Source organism: Wyeomyia smithii, chromosome 1 (genome assembly GCF_029784165.1).
Source record: "Wyeomyia smithii strain HCP4-BCI-WySm-NY-G18 chromosome 1, ASM2978416v1, whole genome shotgun sequence".
NCBI lineage: Eukaryota > Metazoa > Arthropoda > Insecta > Diptera > Culicidae > Wyeomyia > Wyeomyia smithii.
Genome location: NC_073694.1, coordinates 23,565,725 through 23,589,321, shown reverse-complemented (window position 1 = coordinate 23,589,321; position 23,597 = coordinate 23,565,725). Strand labels below are relative to the sequence as shown.

The following is a 23,597-nucleotide window of genomic DNA, read 5'->3' as shown; positions in this document are numbered from 1 at the left end:
TTGTTAAACCATTCAACTGCAGATTTGATCATAGTTTATGCTATTATGGCTTCATCGAAAACCAGCTCCGCGCACCTAACCTAACTCGATTGAAGTTTGGCTTTTCAGAAAAAAAAACCGACAAAATCAACCTTTTCTCGATTACACTTCCGACTGATCACCGGCAATTAACACAAATTGATACGATGAAATGCGGAAAGTCTCTTTTCATGCATTCACACTTCTTCCTTCCTTCTGCCGGTTTTTTTTCTTCTCCCAATTCGTTATTTCACTTGTAAAAGTTGCGCCGATCGTATCTTTTTCGTTCCGGTTGTTGCCGTTGTTGCTGCTGCTCGCAAAAGTTGCCCGCCTCTTTCACCGGTTTACGTTTTCCCACGAGAATAGCGATAAGGCGGCCCGCCTGAAATATGACACTTGAAGTGAAGCACACAGCAGCGCCAAGCTGTTTTTCGGAGCTGTCAGCAATTAAAATTTGCGTGAGTATTTGATTTTCTTCTACCCATGTGATGATGATGATTATGATGCCGTGGTCGTCGTCGTCGTCGTGCTCACAATGCGAACTAATTGTGTGAGTTTTCACTTTCAAACTGCACAAAGTTATAATTTTTTCTGCGTTTAAAATCTCCAATCATTTTAGTTTTCTTCGACATCAGCAGTGGTGATTACGCTGCGCTTCGAGAAAGTGAAATTAGGCGTCTTACGCTGGTGAATTCGGTCGTTCCGGGTCGGAACTTTTGATTTAATTGAGCAACTTGTTTGAATCGGTATGATTAGCTGACCGAAAGGGCTTCGAGCACTGGGAAGGTAATTATTTTATCTAAATGGAATAATTTTATGATACACTTTGTATGGAAACTACCTACACTATAATCTACAAAGACCACACTTAATCGATAAACCATGTCTAGCGAAATAGTTCACAACACAAACGTCATTCATTTCCAGCAGTGTTAAGACAGTGTGTCAAGACATCAAAGACAATAGAGACCACTTGACATGGCTTCTGAATTGATGTCCTCGATTTAACGAGTCATTCTTGATCTTCAGAAAGCAAAATAATCATCGATATGTTATTTGTTCGAAAAACTTCTTTGTTCAACTATAACTTACAGTGTAATAGAACTATTGAAATTGTATTTCCTTCCCATGGTTTATGTCTTCAAAAGATCCAATAGCAGAAAAATTCTCATGAGTAGTTACCTGAAAAGAAAGCAAAAGTAAGTGTTATAAAATTAGTTTTACTGTAGATTATTGTGCACGTTCGAGAGAATAATTAAAGTCAAAATTGAATAAAAGGCAAACCCTATTTTGTCTTTATAATATGGGAAATTAAAAAAAAAACTTGGATACTGACTGGTGGCGAAATCTTCGTCTAAGACCAAAAAATACTTCCAAAAAATCAAAAACATTCAAGGACAGAATTTATTCCTCATTGAATATGATTGAATATGAAATATATATACCTTACAGGCATATATTGATCTCAAAATCACCATGGGTTCTTCGGGCGCTTTAAAAGTCACAAATGGTCGAAAACGTTTTCCAATCATCAATTCTGTAGGCAGGCTTGTTATTCTCCTGAATATGCGAAAAGAGCGGTGATAAAATTCACCACACACTTCTCCGACGCTGCATGTAGCAATTTTTTGCACCACACTTTTTTCTTCGATTTTGTACACTTGCTGCTTACACTACAGCCGAGCGAAACAAGAGTGGTATATAAATCTTGTGAATTAATCTTGCGCACTGCTGAGATAAAAAACAGTTTACTTGAAAGACTCACTGTAAAAGCAAAATTGAGCTTAAATTTACTGAAAAAAGTATTAAAAATTTAAAAGAAAATAGAAAGAAAAACGCTTCTGAAGGTCATGAAATATTTAAACTAAGCACAAATATACTTTTTTGAAACAGAAAATGATCCCAAATTAAGCTTCTGAAATCCCGAAATACGCACAACGGAAATGATGCCAAATAAAACTTAGAATCGCGTAAAACCGGCTCTAAAGTATAGAAAAGGCTGAAATATATCCTAATTCAAACCCAAAACTGAAGAAACAGCACTTCTAAGAATCAGTAAAAGCCGAAAAAAATGTTAATTAAGTTCAAAATACGATTCTGAAGGCTAGAGAAGATAAAAAAAAGATTATTGCTTTCTTGAGCTTGATTAACCAACACGGGTTGCCACTTTGTTACTGATCATTAAATTTATCAATTATTGCTTAGGATTAGTTATTCAATGTAAATCAATTAACCGTTCCGATAGTAATATTACAATGAAAGTAGATCAATAAGAGAAAGGAAAAGGATTTTGTTGCTACTAGAGGCCGTTTATACTCTTGCACACTCCACAAGCGTTACATAAACGGTTATTTTGTTTTAGTATTCTGCACACCAACACTAGTCCATATCATAAAACGAGTGTACATAAACCGAACAAAGTATCAATTGATTTTTTTAAAAACTTCAGAGAAGACCAATCAAATTGAAAACATTCCAATTTATCAAACTGTAATGAGGCAATCCTTCGTTTCAATTCACTACGTACGAGAAATTAAATTCTTTTGCTCAAAAAATCCTAACTTCCCCAAGCCTCTATAGCCAAGAAGAAAACAAAAACAAATCGCTATCTTGTCCGTAATGGTACGTCCTGAGCAGGTGAATATTGTTACATACCCACTACACGTTTCAAATTATGGCCCTTAATGAATCTTATAATTGTGATAAGGAATCCTGGAAGGCCTCTGAATCGACAGAAAATCTACACTGTCATTGCACTCGAGACACATCACAAACATCACAAATTTAAAACAATAACTTGTATTTATCTGACTAAATCCATTGAATTTGTTGCATAAAATTAGATCCACTTAATATTTATTTGGTCGCAGCTTTCTATTTACTGTAGCGCCTCTAGTGGGGGTTACGAGGAAACCCTTGACAGCGCAGCGATGAAGAAGGTTTGTTTACATAGTGGTGAAAGTATAATCAAATTCGAGTCCAGCGATGCCAGATTGAAAGGCATGTCTTCAAATGGAAGTCATTTACCCTGCGATGAAGACATCTTTGTTTGTGAAGACAAATGGAAGTCATTTGAAAAATATGTGAAGACATTAGAAAATATGTTTTAAAATAGTTTATTTGACACGGCACGATACATATTATGTTTTACTGAGCCAGATACAATTCTTATTATTTCTAAGTTAGCAGGAAAAAGAGGGAGGCACTTTTTTTATTTCTCGCGGCCAACTACGAGCTAGTGGGGATTTAAGGTGAGAGGAGGGGAGATATAAATTTTACTTATAATTAATACTAGAAAATATGTGATATGACCCGCATTTTGCAGAGGTGGTGACCTTTTTTTTGCTCGACAGTTTTTGTTTTGCCGGTAACTTTTTCAGTCCAACGGGCCATCTCGGATTGGAAGACATGTGAAGACATTTTTTATTGAAACGTGAAGACATTTGGAAAAATCACCTGGCATCCCTGTTCGAGTCAGTGGATCAAAAATTTTCGGCGATGGCACGTGAAAGACGTGTGAAAATTTGGCACACTCACGTTGAAAATCAAACGTGGTCAAGTGCAAAAATGGGGAAGTGCCTCCAATTTTCCATATCAACCGTAAACAGCGTTCTGGAACGATTCAATTAAACTCTAACGCTGGATCGCGCCGATCACAGCAACCGAAGAAGTAGAACGATTGACAAGTAGCTACGATTGAAAGTCTGCAGAGCAGTTTGGACGAATCCTGGGATCACCCTGCGCGATTTGGCTAAGAAATTCTCAGCACCGTACAGCACTGTGCGACGAATCTGTCGGCGTGAAAGCCTGCGGTAGTCCCACGCCAGCAAGTACCCTAGGCGGACTCATAGGCAAAATCTCGTTGCAAAACGCCACGCTAGGATGCTGAATGAGAAAGTCTTGACCAAAATTTGACGACTGCATTTTAATGGAATGAATTTCGCCAGATCCTAAGACAAAAATTCCAGCGATTTGAATTCGTGATTGCTGATAAGTTCGCTCGGAAGGTGATGTAGTGACAGATGATCTGCAGCTGTTACAAAAAAAATCTAGATTTTTATCACCAGATCAACCATGAATGGCCAGGTGTACAAGGAATAGTGCCTCCAAAAGCGGGTTTTGTCGTTCATCCAATCATAATAGAAAATATTGGGCGATAATCGAAAAAAAAAATGGCGGATCGAATAGACAGTTCCACTGTGCAGAGACGGTATAAAACGAAAAATGCGTGAATTCATCCGAAACTCAGACGAATATTTTTTTTTGTATTTTTCCTTTAAAGGTCGATAAATTTACTGCCAAATGATATCTCAAGAGTTTTATACGTGGTTTTTTGACGAAGATTTGCGCGACCAAATGCTAAATGGATCAAACTTTATTCGAGCGCCTTCACAAACTGTAGCAACTACTCACAATGAACACTTTAGTTCAAGCATAAAAAACTGGTAAAAAAACAATTGAAATATTGACTTCTACTAAACCGACATCACAAGCACTTATGTTTAACTGTGCTGTAACAAAATCTCCCGATAGAAAAAGATAACCAATTATTGTCAAAAAACTCAACCTCTGTGAAAGATTCCAAATCAAGTTCAAATTCGTCTAAATACTATTCTAAAAATCAGAAAAGACAAAAAACAAAATCAAACTCAGAATCGTCGAGAAAGAGCTTCCAAAGACCAAAAGTTTATAAAAACTAATACCAAGTTTTAAATGATTAAAATATAATCCCAAATTAGATTCGAAATCACCGACAGGAAACCCAAAAAATGATCTGATATCGAGCTTGAAATCGCCAAAGAACAAGCTAAAAAATTTGTTGAAACGATCAAAACAAAAAAACTGATATTGAATTGAGCTTAAAATCAGCGAAAAACGCTGACTAAAAAGAGATTCATAAAAGGTTAAAATATTATCTTAAATTTGTTTCAGAATTCATGAAAACGTTTCCGAAAACCAGAAATGATCGAAACAAAACTGGTTCCAAGCTTGATAACTGCCAAAACACGGTTCTAAGCATTTTTAAAAGTTAGAAAAGCCAAAATAAGAAATCTCACTTTCCGAAAACGCACTATACTTGACTTCCCAGGGTTCCGCATATTGGAATCGTGAGCGTCTGCCTTGTCTATGGGACTAGAAGTCATGAATGATAATTGAATAATGTGAATCTATCGAGTTCGCATCCTCTTACTTAAAAGGATATGAAAAACAATGAGATTCTCTCTAACACATAGTGAATTTTCAGAACAGAGATTTATGAGAAGTATTTCCATGTGCGAATCATACAGATTCGGCCTCTGTCGCGAGGGAGATTCCTCTCACCGAATTATCGGTATTTTGGGAATTCTCACTCAGGATTCTCTGCGAGTTAGTTAGTGTTTTGAAGGTTCGAAAACGTAAATAATTTTCCTCAATCGTCAAAAAACGCAAAGAAATCATCCAAATTTCAACTTGAGATCTCACTTAAGGAACGTACAAGTATGTCCCAGATTAAAATAAACTCGCCATTGAAAAATTGATCACCAATCAAGTAAAGAATCATTATTCATCTCATTAAGCCGATATTCACGGATTGAACACCAAATTTTCACGAAATCATTGAACAAATAAACTATATACGCTAGAGAGCTTGGTAGCCGCAAGGTTACAGAGTCCGCTTTGATAAGCGAGGGGTCGTGGGTTCGAATCTTAGTAGAATCAGGCCATTTGGTTGTCAAAGGACTTTAACATGGTATCATTCTCAGGCTCTCTACTACATACCCTTCCTTCAAGCTGAATTCTATAGTACCCTTGCTGACTTTCATCGTAACAAAAAAAGTCCCTCTTATAATAAAACTGTTCTGAGTAACGTATAATAGTTTTTTTTTTCTTCACATAACATTTATTTGACACGGCACAAATACAATTGAATGTTTAACGGCGCCAATTATATCTGATGACTTAAAAACTAAAGCAAATTTTTTATCCTTGCTGCCGACTACGAGCTGAAATTAAGTCTAACTTAAAACTAGTATGGGATTTCCAATCAGTGTTTTGTTGTTCAATGGTCGTCTGATAATCGTCGAATGGCATGTATGGATTCGTTCTGCTGAGCCACGATGTCGTGAGTTGGGACAGAGGCTCGTAGTCCTTGGGTCCTGGTTCTATTGTGCGGGGTCTGGTTGCTGGTTTTGTGCTTAAGGTTCAAACGTGTTCTTGTCGTTTTGTTGGGTGTAGACGGAGGGGAACGGGACTAGACTGGGGCGTGGATGGATTTCAGGAAAACGTATATAAGGGACATGTAGGATAGGTCACGGCTCGCCAAGACATCACGAACAGGAACAGCCGGCTGTCTACCCTCGGCCTGCAGGGAAGCTATTAATTTAGACCTGGCGTCACGGTGTACAGGGCATGACCAAACCACATGCTCTATGTCGTGATAACCTTCACCACAGGCACAGATACCACTTTCCCCGAGCCCAACACGACGGAGATGCGCGTCAAATCTATAGTGATTGGACATAAGCCGGGACATCACGCAAATGAAATCCCGACCTACATCCAACCCCTTGAACCACGGGTTCGTCGATACTTTGGGGATTATGGAATGTAACCACCTTCCCAATTCCCCTCTGGTCCAAGCATTTTGCCAACTGATGATCGTATTCTGACGTACAAGTGCGAAAAATTCATTAAAGGCAATTGGTCTTTCATAAATATCACCGTTTGTTGCGCCCACCTTAGCCAAAGAGTCCGCTTTCTCATTACCCGGTATCGAGCAGTGAGAAGGGACCCACGCTAAGGTAATCTGAGTAGATTTTTCGGATAAAGCACTCAGATGTTCCCGTATTTTCCCCAGGAAATACGGAGAGTGCTTAACATCTTTCATCGATCGGAGAGCCTCAATGGAACTGAGACTGTCCGTAAAGATGAAATAATGGTCCGTGGGCATTTTTTCGATAATCCCTAGGGTGTACTGAATTGCAGCTAATTCTGCGACGTAAACAGAAGCAGGATTATCGAGCTTATGGGAGACGGTTAAATTGTTATTGAAGATACCGAAGCCAGTGGACCCATCAAGAAGTGATCCGTCAGTGTAGGACATATTGTTTCAGTTGATGTTTCGATATTTATTGGAAAAAATTTTAGGGATCTGCTGCACGCGTAAATGATCCGGGATTCCACGAGTTTCTTCTATCATGGATGTATCGAAAAACACAGTAGAATCAGAAGTATTTGATAAGTCGACACGATTTGGAATATTCGAAGAAGGGTTAATATTTTGGGACATGTGATTGAAATACAATGTCATAAAACGGGTTTGAGAATTAAGTTCGATTAACCTTTCAAAATTTTCAATCACGGGACGGTTCAAGACCTCACATTTGATAAGAATACGAGAAGACAGGCTCCGGAAGCGGTTTTTCAATGGTAGTACTCCAGCTAAGATCTCCAAACTCATCGTATGGGTCGATTGCATGCAACCCAAGGCGATACGCAAACAACGATATTGTATTCGCTCCAGTTTGATCAAATGTGTGTTTGCTGCGGAGCGGAAGCAGAAACACCCGTACTCAATGACAGACAATATCGTTGTTTGGTAAAGCCTTATAAGGTCTCCTGGGTGGGCTCCCCACCATTTTCCGGTTATTGTACGAAGAAAATTCACTCTTTGTTGACATTTTTTCATCAGATACCTCACGTGACAACCCCAGGTGCCTTTAGAGTCGAACCAGATACCAAGATATTTGTGTACCAAAACCTGAGAATTCGTTTTACCCATTAATTGTGTTTGAAGCTGAGCAGGTTCATGCTTCCTAGAAAAAACTACTATCTCAGTCTTCTCCGGAGAGAATTCGATACCTAGCTGTAAAGCCCAAGCAGACAAATTGTCCAAGGTATCTTGCAATGATCCTTGCAAATCGGCAGCTCTGGCTCCTGTAACAGAGATTACACTGTCGTCTGCAAGTTGTCTTATCGTGCATGAATTTGCCAGACATTCGTCGATGTCATTTACATAAAAGTTGTAAAGAAGGGGGCTTAAACATGAGCCCTGGGGAAGACCCATGTAGCTAATGCGAAAAGTTGCCAAATCGCCGTACGTAAAATGCATGTGCTTTTCGGACAACAAATTGTGCAAAAAATTGTTCAAAATTGGAGAAAATCCTTGTCGGTGAAGTTTACCCGAAAGAATGTCAATAGAAACGGAATCAAAAGCCCCCTTAATGTCCAAGAACGCAGACGCCATTTGTTCTTTGCGAGCATACGCCAGCTGAATATCTGTTGAAAGCAACGCAAGACAATCATTCGTCCCTTTGGCACGGCGGAAGCCAAATTGAGTTTCTGATAGTAGACCATTTGATTCGACCCAGTGGTCTAAACGACGGAGTATCATTTTTTCCATCAATTTCCGGATACAGGATAGCATTGCAATCGGCCTATAAGAGTTGTGATTAGAAGCTGGTTTCCCTGGTTTTTGGATGGCGATCACCTTCACTTGCCTCCAATCCTGCGGTACAATGTTTTGCTCCAGGAACTTATTGAACAAGTTCAACAAGCGCCTCTTGGCATTGCCGGGTAGATTCTTCAACAAGTTGAATTTGATTCTATCTAATCCAGGCGCGTTATTGTTACAGGACAGGAGGGCAACTGAAAATTCTGCCATCGTAAAAGGTGATTCTATCGCGTCGTGGCCCGGAGACGCATCGCGAACAATATTTTGCTCAGGAACAGAGTCCGGACATACTTTCCTGGCAAAATCAAATATCCACCGACTTGAAGACTCCTCGCTTTCGTTGACCGTTACGCGATTCCGCATTCTTCGGGCTGTGTTCCAAAGAGTGCTCATCGATGTCTCCCTCGACGTCTCGTTCACGAACCGACGCCAATATCCGCGTTTCTTTGCTTTAGCCAAGCTTTTAAGCTTGGTATTAAGCTCCGAATACCGTAAATAGTCGCCAGGTATACCTCCCTTCTGGTAGGCAAAAAACGCGTCGGATCTTTGCGTGTAGACATCGGAGCACTCTTGGTCCCACCACGGAGTGGGAGGCCGCTCTTTGATCGTTACGCCGGGATATTTCTTCGTTTGGGCTTGCAACGCGGCGTCGAGAATCAAGCCCGCGAGGAGGTTGTATTCTTCAAGTGGTGGATGATGTTGAATCGACTCGACCGCTTTTGAAATCATTTCCTCGTATAACTTCCAATCGACATTTCGTGTGAGGTCATACGGAATGTCAATTGGTCGCATGCGAGTTAACCCGTTAGTAATTGAAATAAGAATAGGCAGATGGTCGCTACCGTGAGGATCGAGGATTACCTTCCATGTGCAATCCAACCGTAGCGACGTCGAACATAAGGATAGATCCAAAGCGCTTGGGCGCGCTGGAGGTTTCGGGATACGTGTCATTTCACCGTTGTTTAAAATAGTCATGTCGAAGTCATCGCAAAGGTTATAGATTAAAGAGGAGCGGTTATCATTGTATGGGGAACCCCAAGCCACGCCATGAGAGTTGAAGTCTCCCAAAATCAAACGTGGCGAGGGAAGAAGTTCTATTAAATCAAAGAGCAGCCGTTGCCCAACCTGTGCTCTGGGAGGAATATATATTGAGGCAATACAAAGCTCTTTACCTTGTATTGTCATTTGACATGCGACAACTTCGATGCCTGGAATCGAGGGGAGGTTAATACGATAGAAAGAATAGCACTTTTTAATCCCTAAAAGTACTCCTCCATATGGGGTGTCTCGATCAAGGCGAATAATATTAAAATCATGGAAGTTGAGATCAATATTTGAAGTAAGCCAAGTTTCACAAAGGGAAAATGCATCGCATTTGTTTTTATTTATCAAAACTTTAAACGAATCAATTTTTGGTAAAATACTTCTACAATTCCACTGTAAGACAGAGATAGAATCCTTCATATACGCAGTTGAATTAGGCATCGAAGGATACAATCGCTGCAAGGAGAGGCCATTGGGCAGTCAACTGCTTCAAAAATGATCTAACTGTTGGGAGGAATGCTGTAAGAAAAATTTTAATTGGATCGGGTACATTGAAAGTTTCAAAAATCCAGTCCACAATGTCAGAAAATTTCACTAATCCAGAGTTTGTTTCATCAACTGGGAGTGTAAAAGGAGCAACTGGGGTTTTAGATGTTCCTGGCAGTGCTGGGAACTCCTTCTGGGACTTTAAATTTGCCAGCCCAGGAGGAGTTTGCTTCGGTTTTTCCGCAGCACGGTTTGGTTTGTTTGTAACTTTCATTTCACTTCGAGAAATCTTAGGACCTTTTCTGGGAAGTTTAGGAGAGGAAATATTTTTCCTCTTTCTAGACTCCCCAAGATTGGCGTAAGATGCTCCCGCTGGTGAATCGTCAGAATCGGTTTCATCAGAGGACAACAGATCGAAGGGGTTCGAAGTAACGGGAGAAGTGGTAACGGTCTTCTTCAGCATGTCAGCGTAGGAACGCTTTGAACGCTCTTTGAGAGACCGTTTTATTTTATCCCTGCGCTGCATGTACACCGCACATGTCGAGAGCTCATGCAGATTTTCCCCGCAGTGAATACACTTTTCAGCGTTAACACTGCAAGAGTCTTCCGCATGAGACTCCCCACACTTGCCACAACGTGCCTTATTGCAGCAGTAGGCGGCAGTATGGCCTAACTGCTTGCAATTCAGGCAGTTCATGACGCAGGGCACGTAGAGCCTCACAGGGAGACGAGCCCGGTGGATCGAGACGTGGCTTGGTAGTGCTGACCCGGCGAACGTAACTCGAAACGAGTCTGACGGAGTGTATACTGTTTTGCCACCGATGATCGATGCTGACCGCAATGGCTTGCAGTCGAGCACCTTTACATCGGGACACGTTTTGTTCTTGAAGCACCCTTTGGCACTTTGCAGTATACACTCGACGGACAGACTCGAATCGATTATGACACCGTCGATCTCCACGTCTCGTGCGGGTATGTAAACGCGATACTCGCGTGTGAAGAGCTCAGAGCAAGCTATATCGTTGGCCTCTTTCAGGTTACTGACCACGACACGGAGCTTGTTAGGCCGGACCTTGGAAATTTCGGTCACGCCCTTGTACTCCTTCGTCAGGTCTTTAGAAATCTGCAAGAGGTTCAACTTTTTCGATTTCGGTCCTGCCTTTGGCCGAAAATAAACAGTATAGCTGCCCTGGGCTCCGTCTGGGTAAAGCCTGGGGCGAGGGGGGACTGAAGAATGAACAGGGGAGGGGGTAACAGAAGGGTCAGGGTCAGAGGGGTTCGGGGATGGTGGCGCGGGAGGCGAGGGATCTACATCCATCGCGCTAAGTCTAGCGCACTAGCGCTGACAAGAACACGTACCTTTTTATTTCTCCCTTCCAGTAAGGTTGGTTGTCCGATCGTTCGAAGTAGCAGCCGTTACAGCCAGCAGCACCAATACAGCAGCACCAAACAGCCACCAGCAGCGAGCCAGGTGTGAGATCACTCCACACAGCGATACAACTCACTGACACTGATGGCTTCTTCTTTTTCCTCTTTTGTGTCTCGTCCACTGCTGTAGCACAATCCAGCCAGCAGCCAAATCGGCTTACGCACCAGCTGGCAGTCACGATGCGAAACAGTTGCACAAAGGCACGACCTTGAATCCGGATTTATTTCACTCGACCAGGCAAACAATGCCAACACTTGTTCACACGTCTTTTGTGTTATACTTTATCGGACCGATCACCTAACACGTCCGGTACTGATGCGTGTTCGGCACAGAATGCAACGTATAATAGTTCTCTTCAGGGAATTGTGATTATGACGCGGTCTTGGCTGGAGGAACGAGGTTTCGATACGACTCCTTCCTCTTGACAAAAATATAAGTCCTACTTATAATAAACCTGACCAGAGGTGAAGCATTGAGTGCCTCTTCAGGGAATTGTGATTGTGACGCGGTGTTGGTAGGAGGAACGAGGTTCGATAAGACTCCTTCCTCTTGACATAATAAGTCCTTCTTAGAATAAACCTGGCCAGAGAGGAACGTTAGGTGTAGCCTCAGTTCAGGCAATTGTAATTTGGCGATATTGGTAGGATAGAAAAGAAGCTCGGTATTGTAGAGCAGTAAGCTTGAAATGTAAGGGTTAACTCTCACACACAAGCACGGATATAAATAAAAAAAGCGTATCATTCACTTCAATAGTGATACTGCCAATAATATGAAGTGCGGAGTACAGAAAACACCTGGGCAATATCACAATAGATCAAAATGTCTCTGGTCGCAGTGATGAGTCCACACAGAGAAAAAAAAACTATATACGCTTACGTGCTCTTTGTATATTTAGCAAAATTAGCTAGATTTATACTGAATTTTGTAAAACAAACCATTTTTCACAACGCTTCCATATCCATCTCAAAACTTGAATCACTGCTCAATTATTCATCTCACGACGCCCCGTCACACTGTTAATCATGAATGAATCACATTATCACGAATGAACGTAGCCGCAGCCCGTCGTATTAGGTTACCTTGATATCCGCTGTAGTAGCTTACGTGCAAAATTGGTAACCTAGGTAACCACTACAGTGCTGTCGATTTATGTCAATTATGTCGGAATAATTCAACATTTTCAGTATAATTTTTTCGTATTAACAAACCTGATTGAGCAACTTTTGATTTTCTTCAACGCAGTGAAAACAGATGAAAATACATACAGCTGAAATTTAGGAATTGTAGAAATTCATCTCATAGATTTCTGCTAATTCAAGCATGTTTTTAAAATTTGCGGTGAACATTTCAAAGCTTAAAGTATTCTCAGCGTGGTGAGTGATTTTGTTTAGTGATCAAAATAAAAAGTGGTCCGCTAGTGATGAAAACAACTTTGGTTGGCTGCTGAACGAGTCCCGTTGTAACCGTGAAGAACAATGCGCGGATTTTGTTTTCTAAAGGTAGGTGATTGAATTAAATGAGTTTTCGAGTGCAGATGCCCGACTGTAATATCAAATTTAGATCTTTTAAATGAGTTTTTGAGGATTCTTCTTAATGAGAAATCTAAAGTGAACTAAGAAGAATCCATTCCATTCCAAAATTTCCAGCTCGAAAAGATCCTTGACTCGATCGGGAATCGAACTCGATATCACAACCGTGTGGGAGAGCTAGCCGACCGACATCGCTAACCACAGAGCCACGAGGACCTCCGGGACCGGGGTTTGATACCCAATTAAACTCAAATTCACCTGAAAACCGCATAAAAAGTTCAGAAGTGAATTGGAAAAATTATTTCTAACCAAGGTTAGAACCAACGAAAAGCGCTAATGAAAACCAAAAAAACAATAAATTGATCCTTAAAGTTATTGAAATATGCAAAATTCCAAAATAAACTTGGAACTATTTACAAATGCCTCCAAATAGGAATAAAATTTGAAACAAGGATTACAATCACTAAAAAACGCACTGGAAATGGTCCTCAAAATCTGAAAAAAAAAATCAAAAAATGATTTTAAATTAAGTATTCGTAAAAACGAATAGTAGACTAGAAAGAAAATAATCCAAAATCAAACTTGGAATGGAAAATAAACACTTCTAAAGGCCAGAGAACACTTACGAATGTTTGAAAGGATGAAAAAAAAAAAAAATAAAGCTCAGAAAATGATAGCTAAGCTCAAAATTATCAAAAAAAATGTGCTTTTAAAAGTCACAAATTATCAAAATGTGAAAAACTGCTCATAATGCTTCTGATTATTATAAGAAGAAAAAACAAACATACATACATTCAATGATAACCAAAATGTTGTTATAAAGGCCAGAAAAGACCAAGCAGAGATAGATCCCAAGTTGAACCCAGAAACGTATCCGAAGGTCAAACTAGAACAAAAAAAGAATGACAACCAATTCAGCTCACAATCGCAGGAAAATGCTCTCAAAGACTAGAAGAGGTCGGTGTAGAGAATCACCAATAAATTTATCATGAAGTAAAACTGATTATATCGGCTTTTCAGTCATCTGCTCATGAAAACGAATATTTATTTTCTATTTCGGACGTTTCGATTTAATATCAAATCTTAAATAATAAATTAATAATAAATTTTCGTTTTGATAAGCAGATGACTAGAAAGCGGATATAATCAATTTTACTAAAGTAATTATCAGTCGTAAGTTGTTAAAACTTTATCATGAAGGTAAAACAACTTTAAAAACAACTTAACGTCAATCTTTCAAAGATCACAAAAGGTCATAATTTATACTAGATTAAACTCAGAATCGTCTAATTATATTTCTAGAAGTCAGGGAAAATTGAAATGAAAACAATTCTGGCTCAGGAATCGCCGAAACATGTCTACGTTATTTAGATCGAATAAGGCTCAGTATCATCAAGAAATGGTTAAAAAATAGAAAAAATATGCAAAATCAAGCTCAAAATCAAGAACAAAACAAAAACATTTGAAAATCATAATAGTTCAAAATGAAAAAAAAATATAAGTTAAGCACAAAATACGCTTCTGGGAGGCAAAAAAACGTCAAAGCAGAAAATGAGTCCGAACTAATTCCAGAACTGCTGCAAAATGCTTTTAATGGTCAATGGAATGGTTCATAATACCCCTCAGAAAATTATTCCAATCCCGTTTCTGAAAGTCAGCAAAAGGGTTAAAAAGAAAATGATACGAGACAGGCTTGTTATTTTCCTCAATATGTGGAATGAGCACCGCATACCCAGCATGAGCTCTGCGCGTAGCGGTTTTTTTTTGCACCAAACTTCTTTATTCTGCTTTGTGCTGTGTTTCTGCAGCTCACAGAAAGCTTAACACACTTGTTGCTTACATCACAGCTGAGCAAAACTAGAGTAGTTAATCACTCTAGTAAGAAAACATAGAATTAAGCCGCGATGTGCACTGCTGTGATAAATTCGATAGCATTCGGAGAGCTATCATGCTTAACGGGCGGCTGTTTTTTTTCGGATGCAAAATGCAAACCATCTACGCAATTTACTTTCTTACATAGATGCTCTCCTCATTTGATATTTGCAAAGAGATACATAGTAAAAACACTATAGTGAGATTTGTAGTGTAGTTATTCAGCGTAACACCCTTTCGTGTGAGGAAGCTCACACCAGTTTATTATATTTCTGAAGAGATATATCATATTAAACGCATTTTTGTTTGCATGCTCCTCAGATGCACACAATTCGCTACTCATTTCAAGCTAGTGCGTTACTTTGCCCCCCAGTGTAGGAGGAATTTTTGCAGTGAAAGACATTCTCCTACACGATAGTGATTCTTTGAAACGATAAGCCCACTATAGGCTAGAAAAGGTCAAGATCAACGTGACCCTCAATCTATCCTAGAATTGTCAATTACACGCTGAAAGTCAGAAAAAAAATGTTTTTGTTTAACAAATTTTAAATCTTTTATTTTCTATTTCTCCAAGTTCAATCAACTATCAATGTTCAGCTAACACTGTGTAGTTTACGTGGAAAAAAAGGATTGAAAAGAATGGGTTTTCGGAGCACTTAATTTTTCTTGTCTTGCGGGGTAATTTTTTACTGGAAGCATCAACTTAATGTCTCTCTTCTGGTTTTAATTTTTATTTTGTTGGAAATTTTTCAACTCTTTTAGCTCATTTATCCGACAGAAAACCTTTTGTAAATTACACAAATATGAAGAGATTTTTTTTTGTATTCTCGTGCTAACTACAGAGATTCACAACGCAAGATTCTCCCTTCCATGTAGCGCCTTGTAAAACAATCGAACGAATCGGTTGCTCACTTTTCATTCTCAAAAACGAAAGGATGTAGAATTTTAAATTTATTCACGCCTTCCAGACACAGAGCAAGTAATAACATGCAAACCGAGGCTCTTGGTAAAGTAGCGGAGAAGCATACCTTTTTTCCAAACGGAGAGGCGGGCAACATCTGTTCGGATTAAGTTTCCCTCCGGATAACCGTTGCTGTATACCAAAATTCTAACCTCTTGCAGCCGCAACTAGTTTGCCGACTCGGAACTAGATTTTTAAAACTGTATACAATCATAGCGCGCTTCTGTTCCATTCTTCCGGAGCGATAACGGCTGACCTCGGCTCTAGCGTGATGGCAACGAGGCATGAAATCTTCTGATTTGCTGCTGACCCACAACTCTGGAGCATCACACCTCTGCTTTCCATTCGTATTATTACTGTTAGCCAACATTTATTAGCGTTAAGACACGGGCAACTGTTTTGCTTTTCCGGATTTTGTTTCCACCGTCCATCGATTCTTGTCCGATTTTATCGGTGTTATGAATTCAATTTTCAGCGTGAACTGTTTTACTGACTAAATGCATTAATTCAGACGATAAATTTAACAATAATCATCCCCTTGGAGAGGTTAGACGGAATCGTAAATTTTAACGCTCTCTGTCTTCAAGTCGTTCTCGGCGTGTCAATTTACACCCCATCAACCTCGGCAATCGTCGTCGTTTTTGTTATCGCAGTTTTGCCACCAGAGTGCGCGAAGCAAGTTTACCCGACGGAACCAATTTGTTCGGCAAACAATAGCAGCAGCAGCGAGCGGCGACGACGCAATTGTCCCATCATTAAAGCACGAATTTTCGAGCAGGTTGCGCACGAATAAACACGCGTCTTGTGGTTCGCGGTTTGGCGGGTTAACCTTGACGCCTTTATCCACCCACCGAGCCGAGAGCGACGCGCTCGGTAATGAGTTTTAAAATGTTGTGTAAACGACCAACTTCCGTTCCGGGTAAAGACGCGGATTGTTTAGACAAATTTGGGACGTCACTTCTCGGAACGGAGAGGTCGGTTAGGGTTTATGGGCTTCGCTAAATTGTTTGGTGTGGAATATGAGGCGAAATCGGCGTTTGTTTTGTTGTGACGACTGGCGAGGATAAATGTTGGGCCTTAAATTGCTCCGAGTTGGTGTTTATTGTGTGTCTTTCTGGGGTAGTGATGATTAATTCAGTGATTAATTGACTGGCTAGATGGTTGCTGAATTAAATGTCAATGGCAGCCGCTGGAAGTGATAATGGCTATTGTAAAAATGACACTCAGAGGTCACGTGCAACGCAAAAGTTTTATTTCATCACACTGAAATCTTCTTTGACTGAATCAATCGGTTCAGCAGTTAGAAGAGCTACGCAGAAGACTGTAGTTCACATTCCTACTCGAAGTGGGACACATGTTGAAACAACGTTCGGATGTAGAGTAGATCAAAGACACTAGAAAATTTCCACCTTTCCAAACTAATTGATGGGACGATTCCTGGCACTTCTGGCAACGTTGTGCTTGAAGATTGATCGTTTTGGCACGTGCTTTGTATGACATTTCTGTGCTCTATTAATCATCGTCGAGTGCGTGCGTTGTTAAATCACTTCAAATCTGGAATGTTACATTTTACAAGCGGCTTTCATCTGTAGTTTTTCTACAGCACTGGAATGCAAACCAGACATTGAGGAAAGTTGACCAAATTGCAAAAGCTGAGGTTAATTTATCTTCTTCCTTAAATTTGTCCTATATTTTTACAAGACAAAAATAGAATGAAAATATGTGCATAGTTCTAAAAAATAAAATGGAAAGGGAAATAAACTACCGGAAAATATACAGAAGAAGGGGTAATGGCCTCTTTCTGTCATTTAATGTCCATGCTTTTCAGACACAGTTTCATTGCATATTTTAATTAACACTTTGTCTTCTTCATCTCAATTAATCACATTCAGTTAAATGTTTTTTTTTGCGTTTCAGTTTAAGCTTTTGTCTTTTAGAGGTTTCCGCTTGGCATTTTTTTTTTTTTTTATTCTCGCTTATTTTCCGTCGGTCTAGTTCCGCCACTGTTGTGGCCAATCACCGACGCCCAGGGAGGCGACTACACACCCAGGACCCTAACTCACGACCCGTTTATTAACGGACCGGCGCCAACGGCTTTACTTCCTCATGCGATGGAAGGCGTGATCCCAGAGATTTTTCGCCTCAGAAAATCTCCCGGTGTCGGCTAGGATTGAATCTAGACCAGTTGGGTTGGTTGTGAGTGGATCACGCCACCTCACAACCATCGACACCTATGTCGGCGGTGGGATTCGAACCCAGGCGTCGAGCGTGGTTGGCGGAGACGTTGCCAACCACACTAGGTATTAGTCCAATATAACCAAATTTTGTGCTGAAAATCCCTCATAAATACGTGAAAAATTATCAAAATTATACACGTAGAAATATTTGTCAGAGAGTAGGTGGCAAAAGAGTTCGCCTTCTCGTGGTGCAACTTGAGTAATGTTAAATGGACTCAACAATCGCGTGCTTGATGTGAATCCTATCTAATCCCCAAGTTCCTTCCAATAACGTAGTACTTACGAGAGTGTCGCTAGTCGTCGGCCTCCTGTTAAGTTAGTATCGCATTATAACTATTCATTCTAATATATCCAAGCCCAGGCCTACTTCAGTTTAGATTGGTTCAAATGTTACTCCCAAATAGACTTGGCAAAGCATGCACTGCACTAGGAGCGGAGACAAAAAAGTAGCGCTTACTTTGAGCTGGGTGCTTCGATCAACGATTCGGCACGCAACAAATGAAAAACAGTACCAAACAGCGTATATCTCTCAGGTGGTGTCTTTTTCAAAGTTACATGGGCATCACTATTTTAACGAAAATTTTCAATAACTCGAAAAATATAAAAGATAAAAATAAACTTTCTTCGGTGGAATTGTGAGCTTTATTATAGCAAACAATTTTGCAGAATCAAAAGAATCTGAAGTATATCACAACAAAAGTTATATTTAAAAAAACGATTTAAGGGGCATTCTATCTTAACGGTAAACTTTACAAAAGTCTAATTAAAATGGCAGATAAAAGTATGAGGTCTTGGACAAAGTTGTTTCTTAAGAAATGGGGTACAATTTTGCCGAACAAAGTAGATTTTTATTTTCAAAATTTAGAAAAGTGTGAACTCGTTGTTCACTTTCAGGAGATTACAAAATTGCCTATCTATAAAATGATATAAATAATTATAAAAAATAAAGAATTTTTATTAGAACATCAGGCTGATAACACCATGGCTCTAAAATGATTTTTTTGGATCAAAACTATTCCCGACACGTTTTTGCTGCTTTGAAAACAGTGTGCGTAGTCGCCCACCAGGGGATGCCGCGATTTTTTTTTTTTTCTTGAATTATAAAAACTATGTGAGTGAAACTGCGGGACAAAATTAAAAACAATGGGACATCGGTGTTTATGACGAAACGCATTGTTTTAGCGTTTCGATGTCTTCTAGTAAGTTTCTCAGTTTTGTAAGACTTTAATTGAATGGTAAAATTTTTGTTGAAATTTTAACTTTTTATTTAATGATAAACTTGATAACTTTCTTCCGACACATTGTGGAACATAAAGTTACGGAGATTCAGAGGATGAATAAAATGATAAAATAATCAAATTCCAAAAAATAGCATTTTAATTTTAGAAACATTATTATGAATCCAAGCAATTGGGAATAAATGCCCGATAAAAAATGATACTGAAAGCAGCTGCGAATATCTTCTTGAATAATCGGAAAATTGAACTACTAAAGACGCAAACCACACAATTTAAGGGGGTGCTGTATTACTAGTGCCACGCTACCGAGTCTCGTGATGGGGCTGCCATCTTTGCTAAGTTATTCGGGACAACACGTTTTTTAATTTGGTCACCCGCTCCGGGTCAGACGCTATAGTGAGCCGCCCTCAACTTTCAATTTTCTCTGAGGAGGTCAGCCCCTCCTTCTTTTTTTATATGTTCGAATTGTCGATTTCGAACCGATATTTGTATCAAATGAAATTATTAGATATTAGGTTCCTGTTTATATTAGCGCTTTCATTTGATAGATATTCGAATTGAAATAACTTAAGGTCAGTATAACCAACCCAAATATTTAAAACTATTTCACGGTATTCTCGAGTCATGTAAAATATTGAATACGTGGCACTTTTGGCGGATGAAGGTTACAACAAATAAGAATTTGCTTAAGAAGGGCCTGTTACGGATGATGCGGGTCAATTTGAATCACTAGTAACCATATATGCTAACCAAGCTGCCCTCACTGCCGACGGTAAATACGAATAGACTTGGAATTGGAGGCAAGCACGACTCAAACGTCATTAAACAAATTCAAGTTACGCTGGATAAGCTGCAGTTTGCATGTAATTCTACACTTTTGAATAACGAGATTGCTTCAAAGAAATTTAAAAAAATAACTACTTCAATTAAATGATTTTAGAGCGCTGAAAAGATCCATTGGTGTACCAAAAAAGTGACACTCGGCAAGTTTCATTATGTTTTCGTGATTTCCGATTGCCACTTGCACATGAAGTGATGTTATTCTCGTTCCCTTGTTATCACGGTAGCATCTTCAGCACTTTGGTAGCTACTACATATTAGGGTGACAGTGGGATGTATGGAAAAAATGTCATCATCGAGAGTAAAGAACCGATTATTACAGTTTGCTACCTTTCATACCAGGCTTACGAGGAAAATTCTCAGTGAACAAGTGGCCTAGTAGATTGGGAAGTGACATTCGTATACTTTAGTGTGGGCTAAGTTGGGGACGAAAGGCATAGATGAGTTGTTGAGTTTGATTTAGACTGAGACCGAGAGTTTCGCTCAAAATCTGGTCTTATTTTCAACTCTAATCGGTCAGAATAAGCTTCAAACGAGGCTTCACATGTTTCATTAGTACAAAAGTTAGTATCACAGAATCAAAAACTTGCACTTTTTGATAAACGCATATCTAATTTTCCCATTGGTTGATGTAAGAAAATCCACTGAAAACTGAGTGAGTTTAAAGCATTTGAAAGAGGGCAATTTTCGGAGCGCTCTCGGTGTTTTTGGATTTTCAATTTACACCCCTATAACGTTGCCGTAAGACGTAACTCTACGTCAAAATTCGAAAAAAATCCAGGTTATTAAACAGAAAGAAAATCAAAAAAGGATACCTGAAGCACGATAAACTGAGAAGTGTTGAATAAGTAAAAAAAAACAAATTTAGAAAAAATATTCGAAATTCCAGAGTCAAATTCAATTCCCAAAAATTCTCTAAACTGCAGGGATGGATCTTTTTAGAAAATAATCGAACCCGTATTTTTTCATTGAATCATTAGAGCATTCAGCTCCGCAATAAGCTAACCATAAAAAACGACTTTATTCGATTCGATTCGATCAAAAATTCATAAGTTTTGAACCAGTTGATCGATTTTTGATATTTTTGGATAAACTTAAAACTAATTATTTCTAGTTTCAAGAGAAAATACCGGAAAAAAACTGTGTGCTTTTACATGCAAAATATATAGAATTATTACATTTTTTGTCATGTTTTCAAATTGAATTTACTCAAATATAAAAAATAACACCTTTTTAAAAATTTCTCCATATATAGAGTCAAATGTGCCCTTCAAATTGAAACCAAGATATGTTTTTATGTTTGCCCCGATAAAAAAAAACGACAAACAAATATAAATGGCATTTTGATGAATACTACAAGGTATACAGCCCTAGGGGTTGTATGAAATGGTGACGTAGGACTTAGGGTTGTATATATTATATGCTGCTATAAACTGTTCATAGGCAACACTACCATTGATATTTGATGGTCGTTATTGTAAAACTAACGATGCATGAATATATGAAAATTTTACCCTGATAGTAGTTGTGAAAATTCTCATAACTCTTGTCTTCAAGCATTTATAGTTCTAAAAAGAACCGATTCCATAATCTTCAGCTCGAAATGTGTGCTATAGAGCGCTGATGATCGCACCACCACCGGTAGCATTGAATATTTTGCTTGACCGCGCAAAATAAAGTTCGCTATCCGCTGTGCCCTCCAGTAGCTGTGCCAGCAAAATATCCTGCAGCGTACGATGGTAACTGTTGCTGCCGTATGAAAAATAAAGGTAACATGCTCCGCACTGCCTGGAAGTTGACTCGTATGCAGCTCTCGTTTGTCAATGTCGCGTACCTCTAACAGCTATACTCCACTCGCTATTGTGTGACAAACTAGACTGGAGCTGAATTTTCTACACGCAGTCTTTTGTATCGAGTTCAGCGTAGATTTTTGCCATTAGGGCGTGGCCACACAGCTTGGAGAAAGAGGAACAAACCAAAACACTTTGTTAAGTCAAAATATGTAGGCAGTGGAATTTATTTCGTCCATGTTATTGTTATCTGTGCTCGGGATGCAAGCCAATAACGAGGGTAATGTATGGGAAAGCTTGACCTTGGAATTTTTCACCCTTTTCGACCATTAAGCAGTAAAGCAACAATGTTGAACATTATATCAAAAAATTGTTACACATTTTATCTATCCACCGACATATAAATGACTAAGATGCATTAAGTCGTTCGCTCGCTATAATCGTTTGAAATCTGACGCAACATTTGCCAGTTTCATTTTCAATTTCACAAAGTGTAATCTAGTATAGAAAACAAAGACGTAGTCCTACGTCAAAAACATAAATAACTTTGAACCTGAAAACCGTTTAAAGACAATTTTAATGTGAAAATTGGAATAAAAAAGTTATAGCGAAAAAAGTGCTTTTTTCAAGGATAAAAAAACGTTTTTTTGCAGAGTTGCCTAAAATTAACGAACCTATAACATTGTGAAACAACCTTTTCTTGTTTCTACAAAGATTAAAAAGTTTTGTACTTGGTTTCATCTAAAATTTTGTTTATACCAATGTTTGATAATTTTTCACTTTATTGTACGTAACAACTTTGTAGAAAAAAGTTTCTTTCTAAAATATAACTATCTAGTTTAAGATCCAAATATTCCCTTAAATTCGGTTTCTGGATCATTGTGGATCGGAAAATCATCTATGCCCCCGCTCAAATGCAGAAAATTGTAATTTGATTATTCAAAAAAAAATACTATTGAAAATTGACAAGCCTTGTCGAAACGCTGATTTCTACCTCTGTCTGGTCGCTCAATGCTTGCATTCCCTAACACGGTCGTCAGAATATTATACCTAGTTAACCGGGAATGCACTATTTGGGCCATATAAGAGTCTGCTTCTGCTCAAAGCAACCATTTTACTAGTGGATGGCCACAAGGACGGTCCTAAGTAATATCTCGCTGCCATCAAAAGCGGATGGACCAACAGAGTAAACAGCACCTTCCACGGCGCTATATTTTGGATCTTCCTTCTGTGTGGAAAGCACCGTTTATATACAGGTATGTCCCCACTTTCGTGAAAACTAAATCCAACCGTCCTCTCAAGGACGACCACATATCTTTAATTGAAGTAATTAAAATGAGCTTTTCACATCTGAATACTACAGTAATCGTGGGTTTACTATAAATGGAAACTAATTACTGTTAAATACGGTACGCGATATAGTAACCTCACAAAACGAATGTCACAATTTTTTTTTTTTTAAATTTCCCGTTCTTATTGCGCCGATTTGGGTCTAGCAATATTAGGGCTTTTGAAGACAGAATAATTATGCAATACCTGCGAAGAAATAATATCTTTTTGTACTGTTGATAAAATTGCTGTATTTTGGCAAGTGGTAGAAAAATTTTACATACTGCACACACAATCAAATGATACTCTTTTCATGACGTATGGGATGACTAACGTTCTATTGTTACCTCGGTAGTATTTTCTGCCATTTTCAGAACCAAGTTGTCCAGA

The 23,597-nt window shown here is 39.0% G+C and overlaps 1 protein-coding gene across 2 annotated transcripts in view; it reads right to left on the bottom strand.

Annotated features, from left to right (window-relative positions):
- The window catches only part of LOC129717898 (uncharacterized), a 309,945-nt gene that overhangs the window by 247,995 nt on the left and 38,353 nt on the right, over positions 1 to 23,597 (bottom strand). The window lies entirely within an intron of this gene.